Below are 20,378 nucleotides of genomic sequence, written 5' to 3'. Positions count from 1 at the left end.
GCCAAAATTATGTATGTTTAGTCAAACTCGAAAATAGTTTTTAACGTTAGAGTGTCCTGGATTTTATTTCAGAAGGAATCTAGAAATTCATCCGCAAAATAGGCTAATAAAAAAGCTTTTTAGTTAAGTAAAAATATTAACTTTAAACTCTTTCTAACAGTAGTTAATTAGATTATTAATTATATTATTAACTTTCTACTGATAGTCATATTTTATTTATAGTTTTCAGTGTTTAGGTACCCATTAATAAAGGCATAGAGTGGATTGAGTAAGCATTTATACATTGTAAATGTAATAAAAATAATCTATCATTTAATTAACTAATACTTAAACCTTTAACTAATAAAAAAGCTTAAGCAGCTTAGATGGGAACAATCCTCACTGTTTAAAGAATTTTAGTTTTGATCTTGAATTTTTAGCTCTTATGAACAAAAATATGAAACGACATTGTTTAATTTTTTTTTTCTTAATCGCTTTATTTATTAGCATTTAACAAATTTAATAAACTATAAATTTGATTTGAAAACCTAGTACTTTCTTCTTTTATCAATTTTAAATGTTTAAGTAAGAAGATGTTTAAAATATTTAAGTAATAACGTCATACTATTCTTGCTCAGAATGCATATTTTTTTCTCATTATTACGCCCACTTGTTTTTTTGACTATGTTCAGAAAAAATATTCAATTTGTTAATATTATTGCATAAAATCTTTTTTTCTTACATTCCTGATTCCGGAAATAGTTTTCAGGCTATAATGTTTTAGTTGATTTCTTACATCCTAATTGATAAATTAAGGCAAGGTTGAGTCGCGATGATTCAATGTTTAAAGCATTGAACTGCAATCGTGAAGGAATGGGGTTCAATCCAAAGAGGCGGCTTGAAGCTCATTCAGCCTTTGTGTCGGAATCAAAGGGGTTCTGAGCGCAATGCTGATCACATTGCCATAGTCATACCGTTGGTCATGAAATTGTAGAGCCTTAAATTCCACGGTTAGCCTGGCCCTCAGCGGGCTGTTGCGAGAATGTTTTATTTTACTATTAAACTGAGAGCATTTTAAAAAACGCACATAAATGATGAAAAAATATATGAGCATCTATGAATTCCATTATAATATCCCAGTTACTGTAAACATTTAAAAGTTTTTATTAGTTCCTATGGTAGCAAGTTAATTTAAATGATGGTTTGTTATGAAATAAATTTCAATCGCTTCATAGTTGTTCAGTAGAAATAAATAGTAAAAAAAAAATTTTTAAAAAAAAAAACGAATCTCGTTTATTCCAAGTATCGTAAGTACCATTTTCTTTTTTCCTCACTTCAAACGAGTAAATGGTTAAAATCAATAACAAAATTTTTAAACTGTGCAATATTGCATTGAATAGTTATCTTCCCTTGCAAAGCACCCGGTGGCTGAGCGGTAGCGCTGTCGTGCCACAGGTCTCTGGTTCGATCTTTGGGCCGGGCAAGGTTGACTCAGCCTTTCATCCCTTCAGTGGGTCGATACAATGAGTACCAAGCATGCTTGGGAGCTAAACACTGGGGGTTCTGCGTTTGGCCAACCGGAACATCTGCTTTTGCACCTCGGAGGCCAAAAGTCAGGAAAACTGAGATGGGCACAGTAGGCCTTGGCCCTCTATGGGCTGTCGTGCCACTGAGTTTAGTTTGCAAGACGTACCAACTCAATGAATATGTTTAAGTTCTCGATTTAGATTTGTCAAGTTATAATGAGATTCTCTGATTAAAAAAAAACAACTTTAAAATAAAGCAGAGTTGTCTGGAATTGCTTTAACCTTTTTAAACATTTTTGAAGAGTCGTGGTTGTCCTTTTCTTCTTCTAAGAAGTTGCATCCGATAGATGCAAAATTGTTGCTCAAAAGATGATTTTTTACCAAAGTTTTAAGAAAAACTTGTATTTCTTAAAATTGCTGTGGTAGGATAATAATACGCCCTAATTGAATCAAATTTAGTTAAATACGTATGATGTGTTCTATTTTTCATTAAAAAAAATATGAAAAATTACCAGGTTACAAAATTAAATACTACTTCTTTATACACCATTAATCAAACTCTAAAAGCCATTTCTTTTTCATCTCCAATTCAATTATCAGTAAAAAACTTGAGAAACGTTATGTAAAGGTAGTTAATATGTAAAAAGTAGTAAACAGGAAAGCGGTGATGGCATGTTAACAAAAAAGAAAACGATTCAAAGTCGTTTGAAAAATGAAATCATTTAGAATTCTAAGTTGTTGCTTATATGAGAAAAGGTTAGATTCAGCTACAGAGGATATCAAACTTAAAAATCACTGAAATTACTCAGAGTTAAATCCATTTTAAGAATGTGGTGGAATGATGTGGAAGAAAGTCAAAATGAGTATGTTTTACAGAGAATTACTGCTTGTTTCGAAAACCGGGGAGGGGGGGGAATAAGGAGGGTTTCTAACATGAATTGAGACTCTACCCTTGAAAAATTCCATTTCCGCTACAATGAATGACGTGATGGGGTTTCTCGGTCTTCTCAATGAGCTAAAAAAAAAAATATTGAGACTTTATAAATGCAATGTAAATTATCCTTTCTCTTTACTTTACCTCGCAATTCATTGAATTTAAAATTCATGGTTATTGTTTGCAAAAGGAAGTAAACAGCAGCAAATCAAAAAGGGAAGATATTTTTTGCATTTTCGCAAGAGTAGCCTGGAGGTGATCTGATGTGAACACGTGCATACTCTGGAGTAACGGGACCGTTCTCGCTGAAGGCGAATTCAGAGCTGCGGTGGAGAGCCTGATTGGTGAAGTACATTTACTCTCGAAACACTCACCAATCAGCTTCTCGTCCGCATCCGTGTTTGTTTGTTTTTCCTCGCATTCAATGAAATGAAAGTGGTAATATCCGTCATTTGTATCAGAGCGGAATGTCGGAGATAAAACATTTGGACACACTGCTCGATTACAGAAGAACATTCTACTTGAAGAACAGCCTCTACAGAGTAGAATGTTCTTCATTGAAGAACATTCTACTCAGTAGAGGCTGTACAAAAGTGAGGTTTCTCGATGGTGTATTGAGTAGTATTTTCATGCGTATGACCTGCGACATTCCACTAATTAGGGGGAAGGGCAGTGATAATTCCAATGCATACAATTACTCATTGTTTGCAGGTGATAACATCAGACACCTACAGTCTCATAATTGTTCCTTGAGAAGACGCAAAATTTATTTTATCTCTAGAATAGCTTTCATTTTGACGTGTTATATTAAAATGGGGGGGAAGACAAATTTAAAATACATAAATACATATCCATAATTATCATGCTCACTTCCTTTTGCACCTTCCTTCCTTGCACATTTAACTTTTTCACTTTCTGTTGCATGTTTCCTTTCTCTAATATCTTGATATTTTTTTTATGAATATTTTATTACTTATATATATATATATATATATATAGTTTTATCATTTCTTTATCCTTTTCCCCTTTTTTAATCCATAATAGTTTTTTTTACTGTTTTTTTTTAATAGATTTTGTTTATTTATATTTACTTGGTTTCTATAGATGCATTACATTTTTTAAATTTATTTATTTTCCATTTATTTTTCTACTGAGCTGTATAACTAAGCAAAGCTTGAAATTTTCTTGAAAATGCACAATCATTTTGCTGTCTTTAATGAAATTTGAAGTAAAAAAAAATTCTTTGTTTGACAACTTAAGGCTCTTATTGTCTGTTGACTAATATATTTAACTTATATTTTAATAAATGTCTAATATTTAAATGTATTTTTGTATTTAAAGCTACCAATTACAAAATTTTATTCTGGTTAGTTACAATGTTCAACTAAATCATAAATTTGCATTTGCGTTTAACTAATAAAGATAATGTGATGAATTTCTTTCGTGACGAATTATGCTCTATTTATTTTGGACAACTAGATAAATTGACGTGACAAATAGCATTTCAATATGACGAGTTTTTTTGAAAAAAGGGACTCCAAAACCTCGAAATTTCGAATTGAACTCAGAAGACTAACTTCAGAGAGAGTAATACAAAAAAAAAAGAAAAAAAATGTGTACGAGACACAAATGAGAGTATTACACAAATGAATGTAATTTATGATTTGTATTTTATTAGGGATATTGCTTTTAAAGGGCAAATTATACATGCTGCAAATGCAGTCCCAAAGGCAGAATTCTGCTGTTTACTGTTTTAAACGAGAGCTCATTATAGAGACTTAGGAGTTATTTATTCAAAATTACGGTTGAGAAAGCTATATTGAATTTTTCTGCTTAAAAATAAAACTGTCTTAATTTTCCCCCAGGGGGTTTGTTTTAACTCTACAATGCGGTATTTTTTTTTTTTTTTTTTAAAATCTTTTATTTTTAAAATTTTGNAAAATTATCTTTCAAATTATTACGAATTTCTTGCTTCCTTGAAAGAAAGAAAAATATTTATTTACAAATTAATGCAATTTTTAAATATGAAAACTGCCTAAATTAAAATACTTCTGATTTTCACATAAGTTTCATAAATTTTTTTATTTTTAAAAAATGTATAATAAAAAAGAATTAATATCTGAATAAGATTGCAGAGTTAAGGCAAATACGGGCCTCACGTACCCGGGTGCCCCAGTGACGTCCATCTTCCTTTATTTGCTTTATTTCAAGAGATATTCTGAAAACTACTGAAATTTCGCTAATTTTGAAATTTTTCCTTAAGGAATAGTTTTTAAATATATAACTGCAAAAATTTTTAGAGCTCATTTGCCCAAATATGCTGTTTAAATCATTAATAACTTATTTCATATACTTTCGAAACTAAGTTCTGAGATCTCTATAATCGAATTATTTGTATGCAAAGGAAGATGAACGGTATTTTGCGCGTGATCTAGTTATATAATTTCAGAGAGTTTTTGAAACTTTTTTTTCTTCTGGTTTTCGGTGATTTAGATGAGTTTTACTGAAAGTAAATTTGATTACAAAAGTATTCTTAAAAATAAAGGCATCACTCCTTCAAATGTACAGACTATGTTATACAGACTACAGACTTCTGTGTGAAACATTGGTATTTTCATTTTGGATGTCTGAAAATGTAGGAATTATGAGTGTTGCTTCATTATCCAATTTTACTTATTTTGAAAGAATAATTCAGCGGGTCAAGTTTATAAAAAAAAAACTTTTTGAGCTTGGACAGTTTAATGTATTCTTTAAAAAAAATAAAAATTGGTGCTCTTTTCATGGAATTCCAATGTGCTTTGAATTTTAGAGCTTTCTATTTATTTTGCTAAACTGTTACTACAGACTAGTTTTTACTATATATACTCAGGGTGCGTAGCGTTTTTAAAAAGTGCTTAAAGGTGCTTATTTTTGTTTTAAATTTTTTTTAAAAGCCCTTAAAGGTGCTTTTTTTGATTTGGGGTTAGTAAAAAGTGCTTAATTTTCTAATTTTTAAAAAAGATTTTTTCTTTGTTGTATCGATTGGCGTTCTAAATTACAAAAAATGCATTATTTATCAATTTTCTCTGCAATATTTTTCAGAAACTAGTTATTTTATCATGATGTAAAGTTTTTGACAATGTTTCTAAATTTTATCGATTTTATGTTTATAAATTAAGAACTTTAAACGATAGAAGAAAAAAATTTTTTATTATTGAACAGATCCTAATTATTAATTTTTTTTTGTTTTGGAGAATGATTAAAAATATTTTTTGGGTGCTTAAAAAGTACTTAAAAGGTGCTTTTTTTGTTGAAAAATCTGGCTACGCACCCTGATACTATATGTTTCTTTACGTATGGAAAATCAAATTCCCTTGTTTTGAATTTTCTAATAAACATGTTTTTTTTTTCAAATATGTTTAATTATTAACATTTACAGTAGGTGTATTAATGAGAGTGATAATTAACCCACTTAGAACAAATTCATCTAAAAAATGTGCCTAGTTAATTTTGTTTTTTCGGATCATATGAAGGTATTTTTACATCAGAAGAGAACGTGAATTGCTCCCCAAATTCAAAATTAAAACAGTGCCCGCCGTATATTTGTTTTTACTACAATGTATATTTGTACTGTATATTTGTTTTTTCTACAATGGAAAGTTTCTGTGAATGTAGGAAGCATTGTGATGGAATTATGGTATTCCATTCAAGTGTTTTTAAAACACACTTCCAATTTTTTAACAGAGTAAACTGCTCAAGAAATAATATCTGGCTTTTAAATGATGAAAGCATATCGTGAACGTTAAGAGAAAATTGCGAATCATATCCTGTTTATTAACGTATATTTTTCAAAAAAAAAAAAAAATCTTCATTTAGGTAATGAAATTCCTTACTGCTTCCAAGAAAATAAATTTTCCCCTTGGAAACGGATTCTATAAAAAAAAAAGCTTCTTCAACTCCAGAAATTTTCTACTTATCATTTTTAAATTTATATATTAATAAATTATGAAGATGGAAAAATCTGGATTTTTTCACTCTGCTGCTGTAATGTTTCAAAACAAATTAAATGAAGGACTGAAAATTACCGATGTCTTTAAAAATTAATAAATAGAAAAATCTGAAGAAAAAATTAATGAATCAGAAATCTTTTTAAGAACTTAAGCAATATGAATATGTTTTCAAAAATAAAAAGGCCTAACAAACCAGATTAATTATGTCAAACAATTTATTATAGAGTTGTTTTCTTTAATTATAATTATAAGTCGAATTTAGTAAATATTGGTGTTAGCAATTGAACAGTCGTAGCACTTTTTATTTTGGCCGCTTTTTTTTCGTAAATCGAAATTTTAAATTGTTAAAAAAAAAACTACTGATATTTATGTAAAGTATTTCTTATAAAGCAGTTTTCAAAATATGAAAAATTTTCCAGACTTTTTCAAGTAAGTTCACGTTAACTTTAACAAGTACGCAAGAAAGAAAATTATTATCACTCTCATTTTAAATATAGAAAGCTTAGTTCCTTGGTTTTAAAAATGCTTCATTTCAGATTTTGCATTTTTGGAAGTAAATAAAGATACATGGCTAATTTGTCTTGCTATTTGCTTTTGATAGTTCTTAAATTTTAAACAAACACGCTTTTAAATTGAAAAGTAAATTCGTTCACTTAATTTGTTTGAATAACTATAATATATGAACTTTATTTAAATTAGAAAATTTCATAATGACTGTTGCTTTCTAATTTTAAAAGTACTTCCATGATATCATAACTAAGCAATATGTTATTAAAAATTTTATATATTTATTCTTATAAAATTTTCATTTTACATTGATATGATTAATATTTTGGAGAAAAAATAATTCTATTTTATCCGCATATTACCAAATCGAAGTAAAATTTTAATAGTTGATTTAATAAAATGTATAGTTATTGCCTTCCTGAATTTGCAAAATTTGCTTAAATTCTGTCATATTGGCCAGAAGATCAAAATCTCTTATTCAGAGAATCAAAAAAATGTAAATGCAAAAAGATAAATGTAAATGCATAAATGTAGATGTGCCCTGCACCTAAGTATGCAGGGTGCATCATAAATGTGCTTGCTATAAATGCATTTTATTAATAAGAGAAGAAATGTTTTTCCAAATTTGTGTTGAAAAATATTTTTAATGAAGAAAAAAAAACATTTTAAAAAAAATTTGAAAGATTAATAAAAAAATTATGCACGAGAGGCTGAGGAGGCTCTCTTTTAGTTTTATTTCATTTTAATTTGTACTTAAATATACAGGATGAAATTTTTCTCCAATTATGCTATTAGAATTATAAAGAGTTATACAATAGAAGGTTAATGAAGAAAAACTCATACTTTGAAACTTAAAATTTATTAACAATTTTTTATTCTTTCATGGAGAAATTATCTTCAGCTTAGTCTGTGTTTCGTTATTTATGTTATTTTTTTTTTCGAAATAGAAAGTTTTAATTGGGTGATTAAACGTAGTGGTTTCAATCAAAGTATAACTCTTGCTTTCTAAAAAATATTGTATTTATTTATAAAACTATTTCGTATTCAACTGAGATCACATCTATGCAAATTAAGAATAATTTTTAAAACTTTCTATTTACTATTTATGAGCTTTTATATGTTCTTCTACTATAGAGTATACTTCTGTATTGGTTCACCGTATGAGTCTATATGTTTATTGTAATATTTGTAATATTCTACTGTTATTTTTTTAAAAATAGAAAGCATCTAAAAAGTGTTAGTTGGCTTAACATTCAGTTCAAGAGTTTTGTTAATTACCCATAGACTGATAAAATTGGATTAGACTGTTCGCGCACATCACCCTCACAACTCCCTCTGAAAGACCACCTCTCCCCCCCCCCCCCNCCCCCCCCCCCTCATCACAAGAATTTGAATTATTAACGCTGATCGGTTGTTAGTGGATTTGGCAAGAATAATCAAATTAATTTTATTTCCTTATTAACTCAGAGGCTTTGTTACCTTCCCCTTTAAATGAAGGGCTATCCAAGAAAAAAAGAAATACTTGATTTTGTTTACTTTTCGAGATACTATAAAACACTAAAACTTTAAAATATAATAATTTTTAAGAAAGTTTAAAAGTTTCAAAAATAGAAAAAAAAAATTCTTTTCTTCATTCCTAAGAAAACGTGTTTACAAAACAATCATTGATTCGTGTTTCCTTTACTTTGGAAAATCCGTTAACTATTTAATTACTTCAAAACTAATACGGAATTTAAACAAACACTTTTCGCATTTTCAGACTCAAATGTACGTCGCTAAGAAAAAAAATGCTAATTTTATTGTTAATAGTTGAAATAGATCTATCTTGAAATAAATTCTTATAGATTTGAAACAGTAAGGACTTACTTAGGATCAATTATTATTTTTGACTCCTATTTAGACCCACTGGAACAAGAAGGCGGATAAGGCTGCGGTTGAGATGGGCTGACTTAGTGGAGTCTGATTTTCTTGCAATCAGTGAAAAGAATTGGAGACCAAAGATAAATCGGAAGTCGTTATGGGGAAATCTTCAGAGGAAGGCATTGGCCCACATTGGGCTGTCTAGCCAACTATGATGATGATGAGTTTCTCGTCGCAAAAAGAAAAAAAAATCCTCAACATAAACATTCAATAATTTAAAAAATTATAATCGCTAATGTAATGTTAAAATGTTCTTTAACTGTCTAGAAATGTGCAAAATTTCATATTGTCTTGTCTGATAGTTTTCGAGTTATGATAGGAGACTCGTTCAGCGAAAATTATCCGAAACAGTATGAAACTGCGGCTATATATTTATATATTTTCTTTAAAAAAAATAGAGATTTCTGTCAACTGCGTTTATTTTGAATAATTTTAAATTGAACGAATATTGCTCAGCGAAGTATTTCGCTTTCAGATTTAAAAGCATTAAGTTTGAGTTATCGACATTTTACTTTTGCAACTAGACATAAACTGATATCGTCAGAATTTAACTGAATTCAGTTATAAGAGATACATATAAATTATCATAGAAGATGTGTTTTAACTTTAAATACTGAAAATAAAAAATATTTTTTGTGAGCTTTAATTAACAAAATAAAATTTAATTATTATGAACATGGTATTACCAATTTAAAAAGAAATGGCTTCGAAAATTTTCTGCTAAATATAATTATTTTTACTATCAAATAAATTATCCACTATTATAAATAAAATTACATTTAACTTATTAATAAATTAATTTATTATCTATAATTTGTCATCCAATTGACATAAAGCATAAGGTAATCAGTCAGAATATGGTTCACGTGATTTTATTTTAATTTTAAAGAAAACTCTCATCGCCTCTGATGAATAAAATGTAAATTAAATTCCGAAATAAGAAATTTACCAGGAAGCTTGCGCCAATATAAGAGTGTCCAAACATTTTGATATGAAATTTTATGCTTCGAAAAATGGCAATTTTTATTTTTTTCTCTTTCAAATAATAAAATAAAGGTTTTCATTTTGTTTTTCACTACAGTTTTTGTTAGCATATAAAATGACCCAAATGTCCCTTTAATATTTGCCTATAATTTTGAAACTCGGTTAGATATTAATTATGTTAAGCTAAATAATTATGGACGAAAAATTTGTATTTTATCCATCCGGCTCTCCCCAGCTGCCATTTGAGCAGTTATAGCTTAGCAGTTTATTCTCAGCTGCTAATTTGACAATTCAACAGTCTACCTATATTATTTGTCTATGGAGAAACTTCTCTGAATGATAAGCTAACTTGATTGATTCGAGAAATTCTGTTATATGCCGTAAAACAGAAAGTGATATTTTAAGTAAATATGGATAATGAAGTGATTTGATGGTCTTCTGAGTTCAAGGTTCGAAGTAATCTTAAAAAAATAGCCCACACTATCAATTAGTGGATAGGCTGTTTATCAAGGTTGATATAAAATAAACATTTAAGCAAACGTTTAGAGATACCGAATAATTAAACAGTCTTAAATTTATTGTTTTTTTCTCCCTAAGAAAAAATATTTAATCACCCTAAATTGTGAACCCTTGATTTTTTTTGTTTAGATTTATTGTAATGGATTAAGCTAATTTAAAGCCAATCCATTTTATTAAATTTCAATATCAAATTAAAATATTGTGCTTTTTCTTTTTTACAATGTATAACAAACTTTAGTTTGAGTTTCATCAAAACTTTTTTAAATTATAAGATATTATTTTTGCTTTAACTCATATATTTTTAAAAATTTCATTTTTACTTGTATTTAAAAAAAAAAAATTTTTTTTAGAAAATTCTTACCTTTTTCGATCAAATAATTTAAGACAAAAAATTGACTAGTTTCACGTTTACTTATTACCTCTTTAAAATGTTTACAATAGTCACTTTCTAAAATGTTTAATTTTATTTCAGGGTCTAATCTAAATTATTTTTCAGGTGGAACTAATAAATATTTTAGATTAATTTCAGTTCTCAAAAGTGTTGGTATCGTATCAATCGAATTTCTTTCACGTGGATGAGTGGCGTTGTATCTGATACTAATAGGTAGACATGAAGATGGCAGGAAATCATAAGAAAACACTAAAACTTCGACTTTTTCTAAATTAGGTAAGGCTTGATAAATATTTTTAGACTAATGATAATGTATTCAAGACAATTCATTTTGTAAAAATTATTTTTCTCAACAACTTGCGTTTTAAAGAAATTCACAAACTTGTTTACCAAAGCAGTCAATGGCAACATACCGCGAAACGCTTAAAATACGATGTCTTTAGAAAACGGAAATATCTTTTCTATTTCTTTGATATGAACCGAGAATGTCTATTAGTTTCTATGATGATAGCTGCTGACGTCTAAAGGACGTCGTTAACGATTTAGTTTCGACAGCACTTTGACGTGTATAACGTGTCTTCTCAAATCAAGTTTACATTGAAATTTTTATTTGTGAGTAAAAACAAAGAGTTAAGCTGTCTCGGGACAAACGGAAATCAAACACGTAGTAGAATATAAGAAACGGAACTACTTTATAATCCAGTGAGCAGATTAGTCATTTTTTTCATACAATAAAATATCAACAGCTTTTCCAAATCACAAAGGGCCTGGTTGGTATAGAGTACTTGGCCCATGTCCAAGAGGTTGTGCATTCGATTCCTGCCCTGCCAGCCGAAGACTCCCCCATGTATTAAATGGTGACTGATGCACGTTTAATCTGTCGAGTCACTAATTCATCCATTTTCTCATAACAAATCATACCTCCAGGCGTGCTGATCCAAGAGTTTCTTTGTTTTCTGGATAGGGTTCAAAATTATAAGACTACGGAGTTGAACATTAGTAGTCGTAAACCCAAACTCGGGTCGACTGTTCAACGACAGTAGTAAAAACGGAAGAGAAAAAGCACAAACTAAATAGATTTTGAATTTTAATTTAACACACCCCAGCGAGTGCGGAAAAGCATGCATTAAATTCCGTTTCTGAAGATACAAGAGAATCTGTATTAGAGTTTAACTGTAATCAAAACTTATATCTATCTTTCCAACTTGCCTTTTTCTTTAAGCAGTGACTCCCCCCCCCCCGTTTATGAGCCGCTGCATTAAAGTGTAGTTGACAATAAAAATTTAAGACAGTGGATGATCAATGGTAAGTTTCAATATATTTTAAAATTATCAACTCAAAGGTTTTTTTGTTTTGTTAAAAAATTTCAAGTAGTTTCTAGTTTAGAAATCAGTTATTCTACAGTTTAACAAACTTATGGGCAGATACACAAGGATGAACCGGCAAAATGCCAAAATATTGTTTCATTTCACAAATTATTCAGCAAACTAGCTACGTAATCTGCTTATTACCTACTGGGCACTAGTTGAACTCAAAGCAATGTCTTTTCTGGAAAAGCAATGTCTCCGTACACTTAAATTGCATCAATGAACACATTAGTTGGTAGAATCAATCACTTTCAAAAATATAATGGAAATAATCGAATGGTTTAAAGTATTATTACACTTCAATAAAAAGAATGTCGTTAATTTATTTTAGAATCAAGTCAATGAATTAAAAAATCAAATTAGTTGATAGAATGCGAGTAACAAATTTTTGAACTTTAACGATGGTTGGTTGGTTCGAATGCCACACAGGAGAGCCTGCTTGGTGAAACCGAGCAAATTTAAGGCAGAGTGTGTGATTCTTGTTTTTCAGTGGGGCCATTTATGGCCAAGAATTCGACTTCGCCACACCATACGTCACACCTGTTTATAAGGCGGACCCATTCATTCATCCACAGGTCGTAATTTTGACCTGAATCTGAGAACGATCCATCTCCAATCCAGTACCCCCAGAGGTGTTGATTTGTTATGAAAACATGGAGGACTTTGCGACTCGACAGAATTTTACGTGCATCAGTCACCAACTACTCGGGGAGTCTTCGGCCGGCGGGGTTCGAACCCACGAACTCTCGGACATGGGCCCAGCGCCCTATCGACCAGGCTATCCCGGCACTTTAACGATGAGTAAGCCATTAACAGACGCAGTACCTTATGAAAATGCGGAACTTAATGCCGCCCCTTTAACGAAGCAGAACTGTCAATCTGCGGATTTAGAAAGTAGGGATTCTCGGCTCCGTCATTTTAGTTTTCCTAACATTAAGATAATTAAGAAAAGGGAAGCAAAAATAATCCATTGAATTATAATAAATTCTATAGCAGGGGTGGCCAACCTGCGGCTCTTTGAAGGATTATTTGTGGCTCTCGATAAATGTACTGAGTTTACAATTGCAGGGGAAAGATAAAATAATATCTGACCTCTCTCACAGTGTATCTTTAGTTTTCGAACTAAGTTACAACTTTTTCAAAAGGATATTAAAAATAAAACATTTTGTCATTTTCCTCGAAAATTCAAGGTGAGTTTTCCATTTCCAATATAATTATGACCCAAAAAGCATCTGGAGAATTAGAATTAATAGAGATGCGCGAAGATCAAGCTCTACAATTAAAATGTAAGTTGAGGTCGATTACTGAATTTTGGAAATTTGTACCAGAATCGAAGTATCCTGAATTTTAAAAAAATTGCTTGTCGAATTATTTCAATATTCGGAACAACGTACTTATCGGAATCATTTTATTCCACTTTAAAAATCCTGAAATCCAAACACCGACCAGTATTAAATAACCAGCATCTCAAAGAATTACTGAGAAGTGCTGTCACCAATTATTCACCAAATTTTAAAGAATTATCAACAGAAGTAAAATAAAGTGTTTAACTTTTAATATTTAAATTCAATACACATATTTTGTGTTTTTTATTTGCAGGTTTTCAAGAAATATAATTTCTGTGAAAAAAAAAGAAAAAATTAACACCTTTTTTGCATGCCATTTAAATATGTATTTAATTGCAGCTCGTGAAAAATTTCAAATTTTGAAAAATGGCTCGACTATCAAGGAGCTTGGCCACCCCTGTTCTATAGCTTATTGAACATTGAGATGTGATGATTTCAATTTAATGATCTTAAATTTTTCCCCTCAGGTTACCGAAAAAGAATTTGCAAGAAGCGATGTAAGTGCCTGTCATGATTCCAGTGTTATGTAGCTGAATGCTATTTGTAAGTTTTAATTGACTTAAATGTGAGGAATCGATTTTATTTGCAATTTATTCAAAAAAAAAAATGGTATGAGACTTTTCTTTGTAAAGGTAAGTTTTCTAATAATATTTCTTTTTAAGGCAAGCTCTTTTATTTGGAAGTTCTGTTTGGTGCGATATTCTAATTTATCGTAAAGGGTTAGAGTAGCTACTCTAATGATGCGTTATTTCTTCTCGTTAAAAATTGTCAAAATTTTGTCCGGGTTTTTTTTTTTTTGATTCGTATTTTTCGTTAAAGCGTTCCTGATAGACATCTTTACTTCTTAGGTCCTGAAATTCGTCATCCCAACGTCCGCTTTCGACTGCATGCGAAGAAATTCAGTCGTTCCGTCATCGCGTTGCATTTGCGTTTCCTACTTATTGTTATTTTTTTTCAGTTTCTTCAATTTGTTTTTTATTTTTAATTTTTTCATTGTGTTTCGCAAACTTTTTTTTTTCCACTGCTTCTTTTTCCCCCCAAATTTTGTATTTTTCTAGATTGTTTCAATTGTTTTCTTCAATTTCCTTCCTTTGCGCTTTCTCCATTTTTTTCCCGTTTTGTTTCATCCGATTTTTATTTTCGTTGTGTCATTTATCATGTGTCCATTGTATTTTTAAAATTTTTTTTTGTATTTTTCTAGATTGTTTCAATTGTTTTCTTCAATTTCTTTCCTTTGTGTTTTTTCCATTTTTTTTCCCAATTTGTTTCATCCAATTTTTATTTTCGTTGTGTCATTTACCATATGTCCATTTATTCTTTTTCAAAGTTTTTTTTCTTTTTGTATTTTTTCAGATTGTTTCAATTGTTTTCTTCAATTTCTTTCCTTTGCGCTTTTTCCATTTTTTCCCGTTTTGTATCATCCAATTTTTATTTTCCTTGTGTCATTTCCTATGTGTCCATTTATTGTTTTCCAAAGTTTTTTATCTTTTTGTTTTTTTCCAGATTGTTTCAATTGTTTTCTTTAATTTCTTACCTTTGTTTCATCCAATTTTTATTTTCGTTGTGTCTTTACAGATGTGTCCATTCTATCTTTTTCAAAGTTTTTTTTTTCTTTTTGTATTTTTCCAGATTGTTTCAATTGTTTTCTCAATTTCTTTCTTTTGTGCTTTTTCCATTTTTTTCCCGTTTTGTTTCATCCAATTTTTATTTTCGTTGCGTCATTTCCCATGTGTCCATTCTATCTTTTTCAAAGTTTATTGTTTCTTTCTGTATTTTTCTAGATTGTTTCATTGTTTTCCTCAATTTCTTTCTTTTGTGCTTTTTCCATTTTTTTTCCCATTTTGTTTCATTCAATTTTTATTTTCGTTGTGTCATTTCCTATGTGTTCATTTGGTCTTTTTAAATTTTTTTTTGTATTTTTCTGGATTGTTTTTTTGTTTTTTTTTTTTTCAATTTCTTTCCTTTGTACTTTTTCCATTTTTTCCCCGTTTTGTTTCTTCCAATTTTTGTTTTCGTTGAGTCATTTCCCATGTGTCCATAGTATCTTTTTCAAATTTTTTTTCTTATTGTATTTTTGTAGATTGTTTCAATTGTTTTCGTCCATTTCTTTCCTTTGCGCTTTTCCCATTTTTCCCGTTTTTTCCCCTCCAATTTTTATTTTCGTTGTGTCATTTCCTATGTGTTCATTTTATTTTTTTCAAACTTTTTTTTCCTTTTGTATTTTTGCAGATTGTTTCAATTGTTTGCTTCAATTTCTTTCCTTTGTGCCTTTTCCATTTTTTTCTCATTTTGTTTCATCCAATTTTTATTTTCTTGTCTCATTTACCGTGTGTTCATTGTATCTTTTCAATTTTGTTTTGTATTTTTCTAGATTGTTTCAATTGTTTTCTTCAATTCCTTTCCTTTGCGCTTTTTCCATTTTTTCCCGTTTTGTATCATCCAATTTTTATTTTCCTTGTGTCATTTCTTATGTGTCCATTTATTGTTTTCCAAAGTTTTTTTTCTTTTTGTTTTTTTCCAGATTGTTTCAATTGTTTTCTTTAATTTCTTACCTTTGTTTCATCCAATTTTTATTTTCGTTGTGTCTTTACACATGTATCCATTCTATCTTTTTCAAAGTTTTTTTTTTCTTTTTGTATTTTTCCAGATTGTTTCAATTGTTTTCTCAATTTCTTTCTTTTGTGCTTTTTCCATTTTTTTCCCGTTTTGTTTCATCCAATTTTTATTTTCGTTGCGTCATTTACCATGTGTCCATTGTATGTTTTCAATTTTGTTTTGTATTTTTCTAGATTGTTTCAATTGTTTTCTTCAATTTCTTTTCTTTGTGCTTTTTCCATTTTTTCCCGTCTTGTTTCATCCAATTTTTATTTTCGTTGCGTCATTTCCCATGTGTCCATTCTACTTTTTTCAAAGTTTATTGTTTCTTTCTGTATTTTTCTAGATTGTTTCATTGTTTTCCTCAATTTCTTTCTTTTGTGCTTTTTCCATTTTTTTCCTATTTTGTTTCATCCAATTTTTATTTTCGTTGTGTCATTTCCTATGTGTTCATTTGGTCTTTTCAAATTTTTTTTTTTGTATTTTTCTGGATTGTTTTTTTTTTTTTTTTCAATTTCTTTCCTTTGTACTTTTTCCATTTTTTCCCCGTTTTGTTTCTTCCAATTTTTTTTTTCGTTGAGTCATTTCCCATGTGTCCATAGTATATTTTTCAAATTTTTTTTCTTATTGTATTTTTGTAGATTGTTTCAATTGTTTTGGTCCATTTCTTTCCTTTGCGCTTTTTCCATTTTTCCCGTTTTTTCCCCTCCAATTTTTATTTTCGTTGTGTCATTTCCTTTGTGTTCATTGTATTTTTTTCAAACTTTTTTTTCTTTTTGTATTTTTGCAGATTGTTTCAATTGGTTGCTTCAATTTCTTTCCTTTGTGCCTTTTCCATTTTTTTCTCATTTTGTTTCATCCAATTTTTATTTTCTTGTCTCATTTACCGTGTGTTCATTGTATCTTTTCAATTTTGTTTTGTATTTTTCTAGATTGTTTCAATTGTTTTCTTCAATTCCTTTCCTTTGTGCTTTTTCCATTTTTTTCCCGTTTTGCTTATCAAATTTTCATTTTTGTTGTGACGTTTCCCGTGTGTTCTTTTCAATCTGAATTTGTATTTTTCCATTGTATCTTTTTCAAAGGTTATTTTATTTTTGTATTTTGTAGATTGTTTCAATTGTTTTCTTCAATTTCTTTCCCTTGCGCTTTTTACATTTTTTCCCGTTTTGTTTCATCGAATTTTTATTTTCGTGGTGTCATTTCCCATGTGTCCATTGTATCTTTTTCAAAGTTTTTTTTTTCTTTTTGTATTTTTCCAGGTTTCAATTCTTTTTTTCAATTTCTTTCCTTTGTGCTTTTTCCATTTTCTCCCCATTTTGTTTCATCCAATTTTTATTTTCGTTGTCTCATTTACCGTGTGTCCATTGTATCTTTTCAATTTTGTTTTGTATTTTTCTAGATTGTTTCAATTGTTTTCTTCAATTTCTTTCTTTTGTACTTTTTCCATTTTTTCCAGCTTTGTCTTTTCAAATTTTTATGTTCGTTATGTCATTTCCCATGTGTCCATTGTATCTTTTTCAAAGTTTTTTTTCTTTTTGTATTTTTGCAGATTGTTTCAATTGTTTTTTTCAATTTCTTTCCTTTGTACTTTTTCCATTTTTTCCCCGTTTTGTTTCTTCCAATTTTTGTTTTCGTTGAGTCATTTCCCATGTGTCCATAGTATATTTTTCAAATTTTTTTTCTTATTGTATTTTTGTAGATTGTTTCAATTGTTTTCGTCCATTTCTTTCCTTTGCGCTTTTTCCATTTTTCCCGTTTTTTCCCCTCCAATTTTTATTTTCGTTGTGTCATTTCCTATGTGTTCATTGTATTTTTTTCAAACTTTTTTTTCCTTTTGTATTTTTGCAGATTGTTTCAATTGTTTTTTTCAATTCCTTTCCTTTGTGCTTTTTCCATTTTTTTCCCGTTTTGTTTCATCCAATTTTTATTTTCGTGGTGTCATTTCCCATGTGTCCATTGTATCTTTTCAGTTTTGTTTTGTATTTTTCCAGATTGTTTCAATTGTTTTCTTCAATTTCTCTCCTTTGTGCTTTTTCAATTTTTTCCCGTTTTGTTTCATCCAATTTTTATTTTCGTTGTGTCATTTCCCATGTGTCCATAGTATCTTTTTCAAAGTTTTTTTTCTTATTTTATTTTTCTAGATTGTGTCAATAGTTTTCTTAAATTCTTTTCCTTTGTGTTTTTTCCATTTTTTCCCGTTTTGTTTCATCCAATTTTTATTTTCGTGGTGTCATTTCCCATGTGTCCATTGTATCTTTTCAATTTTTTTATGTATTTTTCTAGATTGTTTCAATTGTTTTCTTCAATTTCTTTCTTTTGTACTTTTTCCATTTTTTCCGGTTTTGTCTTTTCTATTTTTTATGTTCGTTATGTCATTTCCCATGTGTCCATTGTATCTTTGTCAAAGTTTTTTTTCTTATTGTATTTTTCTAGATTGTGTCAATAGTTTTCTTAAATTCTTTTCCTTTGTGTTTTTTCCATTTTTTCCCGTTTTGTTTCATTCAATTGCCATACGTTATTTCGGTACTCTGTTTTCCTCCTTTGCCTTGTATTTGATTACCTTTTGCTCATGGTGTTGGTTATTTCGTTCGTTTGTGCTTTGTTTTCAGTTTTTTTTTCTTCAAGTTCATGATTTCTGTTTGATTCGCGGTGCTCTGTATTTCGTATTATCAAAGTGTTTGTTTTCCTTTTCACATTGTTTTTTCCGTTTCTTCTTTTTTTTTTTATATAACATTATGATTAATTTTCGCTATTTCGTTTTATCTTTGTATCTTTCTTCATTTTGTTTTCCGTTTGTATATGGTGCTTTGTTTTTCACATTTTTATCATATTTTTTTCTGTTTCTTTTAGCAGTTTTCTTTTTCACTTTTTCATTGAGTTTATTTTGTTTTCGATTTTTCTTATTATTTTGTTTTTTCTCCTGTTCTTGGAGGTGCTTTTTTTCATGGTTTCATTGATCTTGTCTTTTTTTTTTGTATTAAGTGTTTTATATATTGCCTTTTCATTGTGTTTGTTTTCTCGTTATTCATGGTGCTTTATTCTCGTCCGTTCAAGATGCTTTGTTTTCTATTTTTTCATTATGTTAGTTTTCGGTTTGTTTATGATGCTTTGTTTTATCTTTTCATGGTATTTGTTTTCCGTTTCTCTATTGTTTTACCTTTATATGCTCACGGTGCTTTGTTTTTCCTCTTTTTACCTTTTTTATCCGTATGTTCTGGGTGCTTTTTTTCCTAGTGATTGTCTTAAAATTATATTAGTTTTATTTTTTGCTTTTGTTTATTTTCCGTTTTTTCATTGTTTGTTTTTCATTTTTTTTTAAGGTTTTCCGTTTTTTTATCTATTTGCTCAATCTGCTTTGCTTTTCGTCTTCTCATTTGCCTTTGACCCCTTACTTTTTTCGTTTTTCATTTGATCGTGTCTGCTTTTTCTTTTTTTTTTTGTCTTTTCATTTTTTTCCCTTTGTTATTGGTGGTTTTTTTAATATTTTCATTGAGCCTGTCTTTCAATGTTTAATTTATTGTCCCCGTTTTTACTATGGTGTTTTTCTTTTCATTTTCTTCCTATCATTTGTTTTTGTGCGTCCTTCTTACACTTTATTTTAATTTTAAAACATTTAATTATTCCAAGTTTGCTTTCGATCTCTTGCAAAATTAATGATATTTAACGAACTATGCTATTTTTTAATACAACATGTTTTAGATTTTTAGGATTATTTTGCAAAGGACTATGGACTCTTATAAGGACTATGGACTCTCTATAAGCACTCTTTTGGATGATTGAAACATTGTAGTTTGGATGCGGATCGATGAAATAATGTCGGAAATTTGAAGACTTTTACCGTAAGTAAAGCATATGTTTTTCGTCTTGTTTTTTTTTACATATATATATAAAACTGCTGATCATGTATTTATCTAGCACAGTAAATTAATACAAAATGGACAAAAAGAAGAGAGAAGAATGGAGAAAACTAAGAAAATAAATAAGTTTTATTTAAAAGAAAATGTAGTAATGTTTATTTATCCAAAAAAGCAAATAGACAAACTCTTTCAAAATTTGATTTTAAAAAAAAAAACAATGGATGCCCAACTAAAGTAATTATATTCTATTTAAAATAATTTAGTTAATTTTGTGTGATTTAAAATAAAATGAACTAAAAACCTGTTTGTTAATTTATATAATTTTTACCATGTGCAAATCCGAGGCTAAAAATATATGCAAAACAGGCAATTCATGTTTTCGTCATTTTTCTCTGTCTTTTTTTTCTTAAATAAAAGTTAATTTTCTAGAATTACTTTAAAATTGTGTAATTAAATATAAACCT

This window comes from Parasteatoda tepidariorum, chromosome 5 (genome assembly GCF_043381705.1).
Source record: "Parasteatoda tepidariorum isolate YZ-2023 chromosome 5, CAS_Ptep_4.0, whole genome shotgun sequence".
In the NCBI taxonomy this organism is placed as follows: Eukaryota; Metazoa; Arthropoda; class Arachnida; order Araneae; family Theridiidae; genus Parasteatoda; species Parasteatoda tepidariorum.
This window is presented reverse-complemented; position numbering follows the sequence as displayed.